Here is a 14,530-nt window from a genome sequence, read left to right on the forward strand (position 1 = left end):
TAATTAAAGTAAGATAGAAAGTGGTTTATGTTAAACACCTGTCATCACCCCATACCGTCTTTCCTCATGATGTCTCCTCTCAGTGGCTGGGAATCAGAGACCATATAAGCTGCCACAGAATGTGGACACTGCTGGTCTGCCATTGGAGAAGACTTATATCTCTTTGGAACCTTTTGGACTTTCCCTTTTTGGGTTTAGGACGATTCTTCACGTGTGGTCATTTCTTAGGGTTTTCTTTCATTTGGGTGCCATATCACCAACTTGATTGACCAAAAAAAGGTTCTCAGTGGGAAAAAGTTGGGGTGAGTCAGAAACTAGAACAAAAACTAACCAAACAGCATCTCATTATTGTTGCAAATATCTTGGTGGTGGCTTTTGGTGGAATTATGGTTGGTATCTTTGAAAACCACTAATCATAGATAGCGTTTACACCACGAATTGGGATTTACACGAATTGTTAAGGCCACAGGGCATTCAGAATATAAAAAGTACTTTTCAGTAATGGCTAACTAGCAGATAACGGAACATTTGCATGTGCAGTTGTGGTGAAGGATAGGGAATGAGAATGAGGGAAGAGAATTGATGATGATGAACCCTAGGGTTTAATTAAACCACTTCGCATGCAAGTTTTAGACCATACTAGTAAGGGAATTAAACTGTTCAATCTAAATCAAATCTGAAAGGAAAATGATGGCAACAGATCAAGTGGGGTCTTCCCACTATCTAAATTCCATCCCCAATATGGTGGTGGCTATGCAATATACTTATGGACAAAACATACGGAAAAAACCTATATATATATAGTTCTTGTATATTATAGTTAATTTTGATAATCATAAGACTAATATAAATTAAAATTGATGGAATAATGTGTAATTCAACCTTATAATGTCGTCTTATAAGATGAGGTTTGTCCTCACGCTAAAACTATCTATTCGTGTGTATAATTATATATTATGGATGGTCCAACAGTCTGATAGTGAGTGGTCTTATAGATCTAACAAACTCTTTGTAATCATAAATTTTAATTTATCTTATTATTATATTATCATTATGGAATGTGATGAGAAAACTGCAGAACTCGTCTTCTGATCTTTTCTTATTCAAGAACAGTTTGACTGTAAAGAATATGGTTCTATTTTGAAAACGGAATGCAATGAATCGAGCTCTTTTAAGTAACATCCATTAGAGACTTTGATTGCTCAACTGTTACATTGAAAGGACAGTAGCTAGAAGTTGTAATTAGAAAACAATAATGAGTGTGTTTTAATTAAGAAATTGTTGATGCACACGTTTATAAGTGTTTAACAAAGAGAAGACTGTTACTTCGCATGTTCTTAAAGAAAGAAGTAGTTGGAATTGAAACAGTATGCAGTCCCCACAAAATCATGGATGAGAGATTATTAAAGAAAGGTATAGTATTGGAGTTGCATGTGTTAATTCAAGTGAAGGGAATTCAGATTCCATGACTATATATTCCATGAGATAGCTCCTCATGGTGAGTGGGAGCATTAATTCTTATAAAAAAAAGACTTTAAAACTAATGATGATATGTAGCTCTATTGTAAAAAGGAGATGAAAAAAAAAAGAAAACAAAAAAGCAAAAGATCTGATAATGAATATTTTCGTTTTTTTATGTTAAAATTAAAGTTAAAGTATTTAATATATATATAAATATTATACTTATTTTAGGTCTAAAAATCAAACAATTAATAAAAGCTAGACCCTTGAGAAAAAACCAATTAGAAATAAGAAAACTACAATTTGATTATGTTAGTTTTCTTCTACAAATAATCTTGTATCCATAGCAGGGAAGTGTATATGGTAAGGCAAATAGGGAAAGGAGGATGAGGGAGAGTAGTGGAGGCTGTTGAGAATATAAAAAATAATACTAAGTCAAGGGTAGAGGGTAGTTAGTTTTATTCTGTTAGGATTTTTATTTCGTTGGGAAGTAAGCCAAGATATTAACTGTTATGCTTCATATCCTTTGTGTTCTTATTTTCTTTTTTGTTAGTATAAAAGTTTTATATCCTTAAAATGTTTCATTTTATTTATACTGGTAGAGAAAATAAAAACTAGACAACTGTGTAAAAAAACAAATAACTAAAAAGTATAAAAAAATATATTACCATGAAAATCCTGTATGTTGCTTGTGTGGAAAGGTCGATGAGTCGTCGAGTCACTTGTTCGCCGTTTGTGACTTTGCTTGGAGGGTATGGTGTCTTTGCTTTGAGTGACTTGGAGTGTCGTTCGTAATCCATTCAGATCCAATGCAAAATTTTATTCAATTCAGGTTGAGTCAGGCATCTGTTTTGGTTAATGATGTTTGGGGGGCAATTTGGGTTGGAATTGTGAGTGAAATTTGGAAGCATAAGAACTCGGTCGTCTTTAATGGAGGAGTGGCAGATGTGTTAGAAGTTTTTGCCTCTGCACAAGTAAAGGTGTGGTCTTGGATTGCTGCAAAGTCCCACGAAGTTTATTTGTCCTATCCCTGTTGGGTTCTGGATCCTTTGGCCTGTATACGGCTGATTCGGTAAAGCTAGTTAGCGCTTGGTTTGGTTGGTCTTTTGACCGGCGGTTTTGGGTGTCGAGTTAGGAGTTAAATTGTATGTGTGTTTGTAAAAGGGTTGGACCACCCCCTGAAGTGGTTCTCATTTATTGATTTTTTATTGCTGATAAAAAAAAAACCATTTAATTCTATAAAAAATAAAATAACAAAATTGATATTAATTTTCTTTTATAAGCATTGTGTATACATTATTTGGTCAAATTTTAGATTGATATTATAAAATTAAATCACCCCTTAAGTGAATCACTTTAATTTAATAGTTTATTGTTGATAAAAAAAAACATACTAACTGTTGTATTAAATGATCTATATGTTTTGTTCGATGGATCTATATGAATTAGCAGTTTTTATCCTCTAACCTTATTCTTGATCCAATGTGGAGACAAGTGTTTAGGAAGAAAAATTGACATGTCTTTCTTACATCCAATGATATAGGTTCAATTTATGTAAAAAAAATAAAAATATAGTGTTTATTTGGAATTTTCAAACTAAAGTTAAACATAATATCATATATTTTTCTATAAAAGCTATAACATTCTGCATAATTAATTAAGAGAAAGTTGCTAGTTGCCTATTATTATTACATGAGAAATGTAGTATTAAGTTTGACTAACCTCTTTATTTATAATAACACTGTAAAAGCTGTAATTCAATGTCAATTTGCACACCACTCCTCAAAATATATAATGTCTTGTACCCTGAATTTGATGTTGTTAAAAGACTATATAGTAATATTTTCAAAGTGAAATTACCCATCCTTTTAGCAAAAGATATTACTTAAATGTATGCTATGTCACTAAACTCTCTTTTTAAAAACCTACTCTACTCCCACCATTTATAAGCTGGTCATCTTAGGATGTGTTTGGATTAGGAAGGAGAAATGAGAGGATTTAAGAGAGTGAATTTGAAGTGATTTGACGTGAGGAAAGTTTTGTTGTTTGGATTAAGGTATATGTAGAGTGAATTTGTGGAGAAAGTTTATTAAAGTTTGTAAGTGATGTGATGTATGTAGGAAGATTTTTAATTTTTTAAAATATTAGAATGTAAATTTATAAATTTATCCTAATTTTTAAAAAGGAAAAATAAATTTTAGTAATTATAATTTTGTATATTTTTTTATTTATTATAAATAATTTTTTATTATTATTAATTATTAGTATTTATATTTATTAATAATATTATTAAATATTTTTATTGCTTAAATTTATTTAATATTTAATATTTTTATTGTTAATATTATTATTTAGTAAATTTATTTTAATTATTATTATTTATAATTTTATTAATTTTTTATATTATTATTATTATTTTTAATTTTATGTATATTATTATTATTTCATAATTTTTATATTTATATTATTAATTTATTTCTTTTATTATTATTTTATAAATATATTTAAATTATTATATAAATATATTTATATTATTATATAAATATATTTATATTATTATATAAATATATTTATATTATTATTATATAAATATATTAGTTTATTAGTATTATTATATTATATTATATTATATTCTTCCTAATTTTTTGCTTTTCTTTGCATTGGCGCAGGATGTCAATTCCTTCTTCTTCCACTAATCAGCTCTTTTCATTCTTCGTAATTGACCAGAAACAAACGCGAAATTCTCCTGCAAATCATTGCCTTCCAATTCGAATGAATAGTATTCACTCGGATCCAAACACAGCCTTAATGTTTTTAACTTCTCTTTCGTTAAAACGCTAAAAATATATTACATTAATTTAATTTTTTAAAAATATAGTAAAAGTAACCTTAAATTTCCACAACAAAATTGTTCTAAAGCTCTCTCAGACCACCGAAATCAGGAACGCGGTCATTAGGACTAAATCTTTAAAAACAAAATTTGTGTTGAGAATTGAAAACAACACAACACAAACCTCAACCAATACAACACAAAATCAAAGAAATCGAGGTAGAAATTCATCATGAAAACGAAAATGGAGTGAAATCTAAGGTTGAGTCTCCAACTTGTAGAGATTGAAAAAAAAATACAAAACTAGGATCAAGTCTCAACTCGCACAAATTCAAAAAAGAAAAAAAAAATTATTTCACACCTAATGTTTTTTTTTTCACTTACTAAACTTTACAATATCACACTCATTTATTTTCCTTTTCATATAAGTAACATACCATTCAATCTTTCGTCCAGTGCACTTACGTCAATTAAAATAAAAAATTAATTGTTTATGTAGACTAAACGTTAATAATTTCATTATCAATTTAAATTTAATTTTAAAATATATATATCATGTTTTGCCTAGAATAAATTTTCAAAACTTTAAATTTTTATGACTATTTATATTTTCAATAATAGTGACCGTTTATTTAATTTTTTTTAAACAAATTGATAGTATATATACTAAAAAATATCATATTAAGATGTTATTGTTCTAAATTTTTAGATAACACACAATGAAACAAAGTAAGTCAAAATAATTTTGCTAAAATTACAAGTATTTTTTTAAAAGAACATTTCTGCATAAATTGTGTGATAAAAGAATGGAAAGGGAGAAAGAATCTAAACTGCAATATTTTATGATGTGTGTGTGGTCCAGACATGCATCATTACATTGAGATTCAGAATTGACTCGTTCTCATTTTATCCTTGGTTCTTTATATAAGATTCAAATAATTAGTTAATCAAATACAAATAGTCAAGTTAGTTTGTTTCAATTAATATTATAACAAATTATTCATATAAAATTCAATAATTTAAGGTTAATTGTTTAATGCTTTATTTATAGGTTTTAGTTTGGTATTTTAAAAAACAATATTCAAATTAAATAAACACTATGCAAATCACATAGAAATGAGTCCTATAAAACAAGCAAAAAATTGAAAAATCAAATATTATTGTTTTTAGTTGTTTGTGGAAGTGAGCTTTCATATATGAATTTCACTATTCATAGTTTTATATAGGTGAATATGTCTTAAATAAATTAAAAATAATCACAAATTCCACTTAAACTGAAAAAACTATAACTACTTCAAAAAAAAAAAAAATTGACACAAATTTAAATATAAATGACCAAATGTTTTTTTAAAAGATAAATACCAATCTGAATTCTTAATATTGTAAGAGATAATAATTTTTCTATTAAGTTAGATTAAGGCTCTGAACTTTTTCATAAAAGATAAATATAAAAAAATGACTTATAATTAATTTTGTTTCCTTCTAATAGTTCCCTCTTTTAATACAGAAATTACTTAAACATAGTAACACTTAGGATGTGTTAAGGTTTTGATGGAGAGTTCTGTGTCCTAAATGATTTTGGTTGGAAGCTCCAAGTTTTGCTACCATGTCTGCATAACTGGTTCCCTTCACAGAATAATGATTGCTGGTAGAAGACAAAGTTACTGTTAAATACTCTCAAAGTGAAACTCAACTATAGGTCTACAAGCAACACCACCACATGCATGGAGTCAGAGAGTAACAACTGCTTTTCAATAAATAAAAATTATTTTCAAAGAACAAAAATAATTAATCATTATAATAATTAAATTAGATATTATTTTAAGATTGGTATAGAATATGAGTATTGTACTGGTAGCCTAAAACCGAGAGGTATAGGCCGAGAACTACATGTTAAATAACAAAAATGATAAGTTAAAACCGAGAGGTCTGGACCGAAACCTGAAAGGATAATATAAATTATAATAAAGCCCAATTTAAAGAAGAAACTTGCACAAGAGGGTGTAAAAATAATAAAAGGGTGTAAAAAGAAAGTCCAAAAGTACTGTAGAAGGCCCATTAACGAAACCCTATAAATAGGAGGTCAGCATAAGAAAAAGGTAAGAGTGATTTTATCTGAAAACCATTAAATTATTTCTGACTTTGGCATCGGAGCGACTTGCAGGTACACCCCCCCACCTGTGAGGAATACCAGCCGAGAGGAGCAGCCGGAAAAAGTAGCCGAGAGTCCAGCCTAGGAAGTAGTTCAGCCCAAGAGGAAACCGAGAGTCCAGCCCGAGAAGTAGTTCAGCCCAAGAGAAAACCGAGAGTCCAGCCCGAGACCGGAAGATTTGTATAAGAGGTCATCTTGTCATTTTGGTTCGAGTGTTCTTAGTCCTTTTTGTAAGAACAAGTATCATTTTATTGAAAATACAATGAAGATAAATGTCTATTTTAAAAAAAATAGGCGAGTATAAGTTAGTATAATAATCGCAATTTCCTTCTAAGCAATAAATATAGCGTTGTTGTTTTGTCTCCATTTTAAGATCTAAGCAATAATGTTAGAAATGGTTATCTTATGGTAATATATGTTTTCCATATTATAAGAAAACAAGAATTAGAAAAGTTGTGTGGTGTAAATATAAATGGATAATTATAATAAAAAATTTAATAGTCACGTTACCACTTAAAATTAAGTGTATTTATTTTTTAATCTACACTATTTAAAAGTGAATTTATTTATATTTATTATCCTCATCTCTCATAGCATATACTTTGTTATTCTCATCTCTCATAAGGGTCCACTGTTGAATTAGATATTAGCTTTTACTACCTGCACCTCCTCATAGTTTCTAACTACAACCCCATTTGTAAAAGTGACTTCTGGATTACCCATTCTACTAATCTTACATAATAAGATTTTTAAAGTTTTTGGAACATAATTTTCACCAACAGAACTTTTGGACCATTGAAATAAATTTTTCAAAATATTTAAAAAAAAAAACACAGAATAATGAGTTTTTTAAAACAAACTTCTCAGAACATATATGAATATACCTTCAGAAGCGAAATTTCTTAAATGTGTTTTCAATAACAAATTTTCTAGAACACATAAAATATGTTTTAGAATAAGTTTTTTAGAACATAATTTCTCAAAGAAGATAGTTTTTAAAATGAATTTTATAGAGTGAGCTATTTTCTTCTTTCTTTCAAATAGTGCAATAAAGAATATTTCAATTGACTTCTGAAATATTGGAGGGTTTTAATAGTAGTTCTGCGGGTGCCAACAGCAATTCTTTTTTATACACATTTTGAAGGTTATGACCCAATAAGGCTTATGTTGACAAAAACACAAGCCCGATATCTTTCTCTTGACCCCAAAAAACATGACAAATAGCGACAGACTCTTTTTGGCAATTTCTTCCTGCACCTCTACATTTTTCTTCCTAAATCCTACATTCTTCAAATATACCGAAATCACCCTTTACAGTTTTAGATGTTTCCGAAATAGTGATTTTGTAAGTAAAGGATATTTTGAAATAGAAAATCCAAAAGACAAAAAAATCATTCTGGAACCATATTTTTTTATTTCCAGATTGATAAAGCTGGAATTCATTTGGAAAAGATGTTCCGAAAATATTTTAGAAAGAATAATCCAAAGTTATTTTTTAAAGGGGGCAAAATAGTCTTCTCCAAAAATAATAGGGTGCAGGAAGAAATTTGTAAAGGTGTAGGAAGAAGTTGCCCTCTCTTTTTCATTCATTTACTATTAGTTGTTTCAGGTTTATTTTAAACATTCTAAGAAAAATTAATGGTAAATAAATAAAAAAGAAACAAGTTACAAAATTAATCTTATCATCGTTAACTTTTTTTTTTTACGTTTACCATTAATATTTTTAGGGATTGCAACAGAAATAATAATATTTATATCAAAAAAATTAAAACGAAACTTATGTACTGGATTAATTTGTTTAGACCACAAATATTATGAACAGAAAGAAGTAATATATGTTTGGAATCAAAGGATCTGCACTTTCTTCCCCCAAACATGACTCAAATCCCAAATTATTCATACATATAGCTTGCGATTATATCAAAGAAAGTTCAGTTGAATATTTATTTATTTATTTGCATAATTTAAAATGATGTGGTGTGGTGTGGTCCATTGAAGAAGAAGAACATGAAATTTTCTAGGTCACGGGTAGCACTATTCCAGGCAATGGTGCTGGATAATTTGGATCTGGTGAAGAAAGTGGCGATGGCATTTCACCCAGTTTCCTCATATTCAAATCTGCAAATTAAACACAGCAAGATCATGTCAACGGTTCAAAGTGTTTTTCCAGAATCAACAAAACCCTACGTTTTGAAGATACACTCATTTTTCCAGAAAAAAAAAAAAGATGAACATGCATGCATGACAGATACGTGGTGGAAGTGATCGTGATTATATTCTTCTATGCATTTTCATGATTCACTGCGAAGACTAACCTGAACCAAAACTCAACTGCAAAAGCAGAACAAAGGCTACGATTAACAGAAGAAAACGTGGAGAGATTAATGAGAGACTGAAGCTGTTAGCCATGGTGAAACTTGATAGTGTGTGTGAGACATGCTTCAGAATAAGAAATCAAGAAAAATTTATAATGACGTAAGAAGAAAACCCTAACTTTTTTTCTTCGCAAGAGACGACGGGGATTGATGAAGAAAAATAAAATCAGGTGTATTAGTAATTAGTTTTAGTAGTCAATAATCAAATGAGAAAAATTGCGTAATCGTAACGTTCAAATATTTGACTTGGTATTGTAAGACATGAAAGTCCTAATGAGTTGCTATTGGTTGTCCAAATGAGTGGCTATTGGTTTTCATAAGAATATTTTTTAAGACACTAAAAAAATTTCTACTAATTAGATTTTAAAATTGGTAAGTAAAATTTTGATTAATTTTTCCTTTTTCTCTAGCATTGTTTTTTACTCTTATCACACTATCTTAGTTCTCTCCCTTCTCTCTTCATTATTTCTTATCATCTCTTCCTTTTTCTTCTTCTTTCTCTCTGTCAATATATTGATGTAAACAATATTAATATTTAAACCTAATAAGTTGGAGTAGTGATTAAGCATTTAGTGTTTATACGTTACAATATTGTTCAAAACTCAATTAATTATTATTGGTCTTGCCATTCATTTTCTTTTTCATTATTTAGTTACTAGCATTTTAATTTTACGTGAAATGGACTGGTAACGTACCAATTCAACATTTCTTTTCCTAAAACGCAAAATTTTTCATGACTTACGAGATATACATACTAAACATTCCACCCCTCAGTTCTACCATAAATAGAAACGCTAATGATGTAAACATGGAGAAAACCGACCTTGGCAATTGACAATTGACAAAGACGTGACAATAGATATGGCAATTCATTGAAATGAGAAACTTGGCAATGCATACTTTCTTCTTCAATACAAACTCTTACCATCAATGATGATTTGGTTCAATAAAAAAAATTTATCGACGAACTAGTGCAGAAAAAGTCAAACACAATGATTTTTTTAGCAATTAGACAATAGTTTCAAAACTGATGTCTATTAGCATGTAGTCTATTCTATTGAGATATAGACGATGGTTGTTCTAGAACTACCGTCTATAAGTCACATATAGATAAAAAAAATTATTTTTTAAAAAAATACATCAACCTCAAGGTAATGGCAGCGACGGTGGTGAAGGGCAGCAGTGATAGCAGCGACAACGATGGAGGGAAAGTGGAGCGCAAAAACCTTAAACAATGAACCAATGGAAGAATGAAGGAAAAATAAGATGAGAACGAAAAACAATGAGGGTAGGAAGAACTTACAAAGGCAGCGGCGGTGGTGGAGGGAAAGTGGAGTGCGGTGGTGGAATAATGAACAAGAACCTTAAACAATGAACCAATGGAAGAATGAAAAATGAACCAATAGGAAGAATGGAGGAAGAATAAACAATGAGGGTAGGAAGAACTTACAAAGGCAACGAGTAAAGAGAACGTTCAAAAGAGTTGAAGAGAGAGTGCGAAGAAGAAGATAGAAAATGCAGAGAAGAAAGCGTAAGTAACACGGAGCTTTGAATTAGGGTAATAACGAGAGTATATACAATGATTATAAAAATGCTGTATATTCCCTCTGTGATTTACATAGACAATGATTCCTCTTACAATCGTTGTCTATCTACTCGTTTTAATTTAAAAAATGTCACCGCGTTTTGATAGACAATGCCTGGGAGTGGAAATTAAGGTGGAGAAGAGGTCTGTTTGCTTGGGAAGAGGAGCAAGAAAGTCAACTCTTAGAGTTGATCTCTAATAAGATGCTTGAGATGGAAACAGTGGATAGATGGATTTGGAAAGATAGTGGGTCAACAGAATTTTCAGTTAAGTCTGCTTATGGGTTTTTAAGGGGAGAAGGAAGCGAGGAAGTCTCAAGAAGATATAATTTTTTCTGGAAAATTAAGGCGCTTCCCTCAGCACATGTCACAGCTTGGAGAGTGATGGAAAACAAGGTTGCTTGTAAGATTAATCTGGAGAGAAGAGGAATCGGGATTGAGAGTAATTTGTGTTGCTTGTGTAGGAGGTATGAGGAGTCAACAAATCATTTGTTTTGCGAATGTAGAGTTGCTTGGTTAATTTGGAATCTTTGTTATTATTGGTTAGGAGTAAGATCTGTCGATTTTATGGATCCTAGGTCTCATTTTGAACATTTCAAGATTCTGGATGCACCCACTTCAATTAATCTTATTATGAGTAATATGTGGATAGCATTGATTAGTGAAATTTGGAGGCATAGGAACAACTGTTTATTTAAAGGTGGAGTGGTTGACCACATTGAGGTGTTCTCTTTGCACAAATTAAGGCTTGGTCCTGGATTTCTTCAAAGGTACCGTCAGCTAATTTCTCATTCTCTGATTGGTGTCTTGAACCTTTGGTTTGTATGCATTCAATTTAGTTTTGATATGAGGATTGATCTTTGTTATTCTTTGTTATTTTGATAGAGATGGGTTTGACTGTAGGAGGTTTTGTTAGCTGATTTGTAGTTAGAAAGGTAATTTGTGAACATCATTTTACTGTATAAGGGTTGGATCACCCCTGAAGTGATCCCTTTTAATTTCATTGCTATTTGCTGATAAAAAAAAAATGTTGTATATTAGCTGTCATAAATAAGCGTTTTTGCACTAGTGGAATAAAATTTATGTTCAAAATTTTTGAAATTGTCCAGAGGTTAAAGTGTCTAGTGAATCAAGATCATCTATCTTGACCAGAGCTTCTGGCTAGTTCGTCTACTGTATCAGTTTGACTTTTAACATCAATTGGGATTTCACACTCCTAACCAAATCACTATGCACGTGATTTTGCAAATGTTTAGTGCGTCCTCTTTCGGAAGTTAGTTAGACAACTTTATTTTGTATATATAGGACCTTATAATAAATAGTTATCTTCATGAGTTGAAAGTTCACTAGTAAAACCGACTTCGTATTGTAATCTCAAATTAATTTTTTACCATGGACGTATAACGGGTCTCGGTTAAACCACATAAATTTTCTTTGTGTGGTTCTTCGTTTACCTTTTCTTGATTATCTTCTATCTACTTTTGCGATTTTTTCATTATCGTCTATCATTTGTGAGTGTTAGACAGTCTAGTGAATTGTGGGTTTTTTTTTTTCCTTACAAACTGGTGTAGTGAAGGCGGAGCGAATGAATCTCAATCATCATGACTTCCACAAAGTATGAGGTTGAGAAACTCATTAGCTCAAATGATTTTGGGTTATCACGATTGAAATGTGTTCCCTTATAGTTCAATAGGGTCTCCTTCAAGCTTTGGAAGGTGAATACAAGTTTGACAGAACCATGGTCAAGAAGGACATGTTATTGGAGAAGGCTTATGGTGCAATTGTTGATGACAAGGTGCTAAGAGAAGTTTCTAAGGAGAAGATTGTAGCAGGGCTATGGATAAAGATATACACATCTTCTATATGACTATCATTTATACTTAAAGCAAGCACTGTACTCATATCATATAAGATGAGGCAGTCAATTAAATAATGAGTTTTTTTATTCTTTCTTTCAAAGAGTGCAGTAGAGAATGAAGGTGCAGCATAACGTAAATATTAAATATGAATATTTCACTTGAATATCTTGATTAAATATGCAATATAGACTTCTGAAAAATTAGGGGTTTTAGTAGTTCTGTGGGTGCCAATAGCAATACTTTTTTATACATATTTTGAAGGTTACGAGCCAATAAGGCTTATGTTGACAAAAAACAGAAGCCCAAAAAACCTGACAAATAGCGACAGACTCTTTTTCATTCATTTACTATTAGTTATTTCAGGTTTATTTTAAACATACTAAGAAAAATTAATAGTAAATAAATAAAAAAGAAACAAGATACAGAATTAGTCTTATCATCGTTAACTTATTTTTTTTATTTTCGATGTTTACATTAATATTATTAGGGATTGCAACAAAAATAATAATATTATATTAAAAATTAAAACGAAACTTATCTACTGGGTTAATTTTTTTAGACCACAAATATTATGAACAGAAAGAAGTAATATATGTTTGGAATCAAACGATCTTCACTTTCTGCCCCCAAACATGATTCAAATCCCAAATTATTCATACATATAGCTTGCTATTATACCAAAGAAAGTACAGGTGAATATTTATTTATTTATTATTTTATCACAGAATTATAACTGCATAATTTAAAAATAGAAAATGATAATTTGAAAAATCTAAGATACAATTTTTTATGTGATAAATTTAAATATATATATATATATATAATAGAAAATAAATTTATAATTAACTGATATGGAACAAGAACAACATGAAATTTTCTAGGTCATGGAGCCCCTAATTTTCCAGGCATTGGTGCTGGGTTTGGATATGGTGAACCAGGTCGCGTTGGCATCACACCCAGTTTCCTCATATTCAGATCTGCAAATTAAAACAACAAGATGATGTAAACAGTTCAAAGTGTTTTTCCAGAATCAACAAAACCCTACGTTTTGAAGATACACTAATTTCTCCAAAAATAATGAACATGCATGCATGACAGATACGTGGTGGAAGTGATCGTGATTATATTCTTCTATGTATTTTGATGATTCATTAGGAAGACTAACCTGAACCAAAACTCAGCTGCAAAAGCAAAAGAAAGGCTATGATGAACAGAAGAAAACGTGGAGAGATTGATGAGAGACTCAACATGTTAGCCACCATCTTGAAACTTGATAGTGTTCCAGTTATGCTTCAGAATCAGACATCGAGAAAAATTTATAATGATGTGAGAAGAAAACCCTAACTTTTTTTCTTCGATTTCATACTAAATTAATTGAAAAAAATGTAACAGGGTAAAACACCAAGATTTTTCTCAAGAAACGACGGGGATTGATTGAGAAAAATAAAATCTGATCTATTAGTGTTAGTTTGACTAGTCAATAATCAAATGAGAAAAATTGCGTAGTCGTAAAGTTAAAATATATGACTTAGTAATATAAAACATAAAAGTCCTAATGAGTTGCTATTGGTTTTCACAAGGGTACCAAATCGGCTTCGACAATGGTGCGTTGAATTCGATTGTTTAAAGGTCCATTACAAATTTTTTTTATTAAATTTTAATTAATTTTAGTGATAAAAATAACTAATCACTTTTATAAAGTATATATTATTTAGAGGTAAAAAATTTATTGATATTTAAAATAATTTTTATTATTAATAAATCATTTTTAAATTATTATTTAATTAGTTATCAATTAATTAGATTTTACAGTTGATAGCTAAATCTTTGTAATTAATTAGATACTAATTTATAAACTATTTATTGATAATATAAATTAATTTAGATACCAATTATTTTTTAGTCTATATGATATTATCTAATTTAGTTAATATAACTTTTTTATCAACAAAAAAATAAAAAATAAAAAAATAACATTTTAGATCTTTTGGTTGTTTTCTTTGTAATTTCCCATTGAGTTCTGAGGTTTAAAATTTTTGATTTTTAATTCTCTATAGCAGTTGTTTTAATAGTCTAATATCCTAGAAAACTGGTTTTTGTGAGAGGTTGTACTTGAATGCATGATTGAGAGTCTTCCTTATCTTAAACTTTGGTTTCTTAGTTAGTTTGCATTGTTCTAATTAATTTCTTGGGCGCATGATTCAAGAGGGAGGAAAAAAGCATTCCCATGGAGTATACTCATGGAACAAAGTGGGTATTGATTAAACTA

General features: G+C 29.9%; 2 long non-coding RNA genes across 2 annotated transcripts; both read right to left on the reverse strand.

Annotated features, from left to right (window-relative positions):
- Positions 1-8,253: 8,253 nt before the first annotated feature.
- LOC137836536 (uncharacterized) lies at positions 8,254-8,910 on the reverse strand. Its single transcript, XR_011085321.1, has 2 exons — positions 8,759-8,910; positions 8,254-8,561 (listed from the first exon to the last, which is right to left on the reverse strand). It is a non-coding gene; the product is annotated as an uncharacterized lncRNA (long non-coding RNA).
- A 3,984-nt stretch (positions 8,911-12,894) lies between these two features.
- On the reverse strand, positions 12,895-13,555 carry LOC137836537 (uncharacterized). The gene is made up of 2 exons (XR_011085322.1): positions 13,427-13,555; positions 12,895-13,238 (listed from the first exon to the last, which is right to left on the reverse strand). It is a non-coding gene; the product is annotated as an uncharacterized lncRNA (long non-coding RNA).
- Between the last annotated feature and the right edge of the window lie 975 nt (positions 13,556-14,530).

Source organism: Phaseolus vulgaris, chromosome 4, assembly GCF_000499845.2.
Source record: "Phaseolus vulgaris cultivar G19833 chromosome 4, P. vulgaris v2.0, whole genome shotgun sequence".
NCBI classification, from domain to species: Eukaryota; Viridiplantae; Streptophyta; class Magnoliopsida; order Fabales; family Fabaceae; genus Phaseolus; species Phaseolus vulgaris.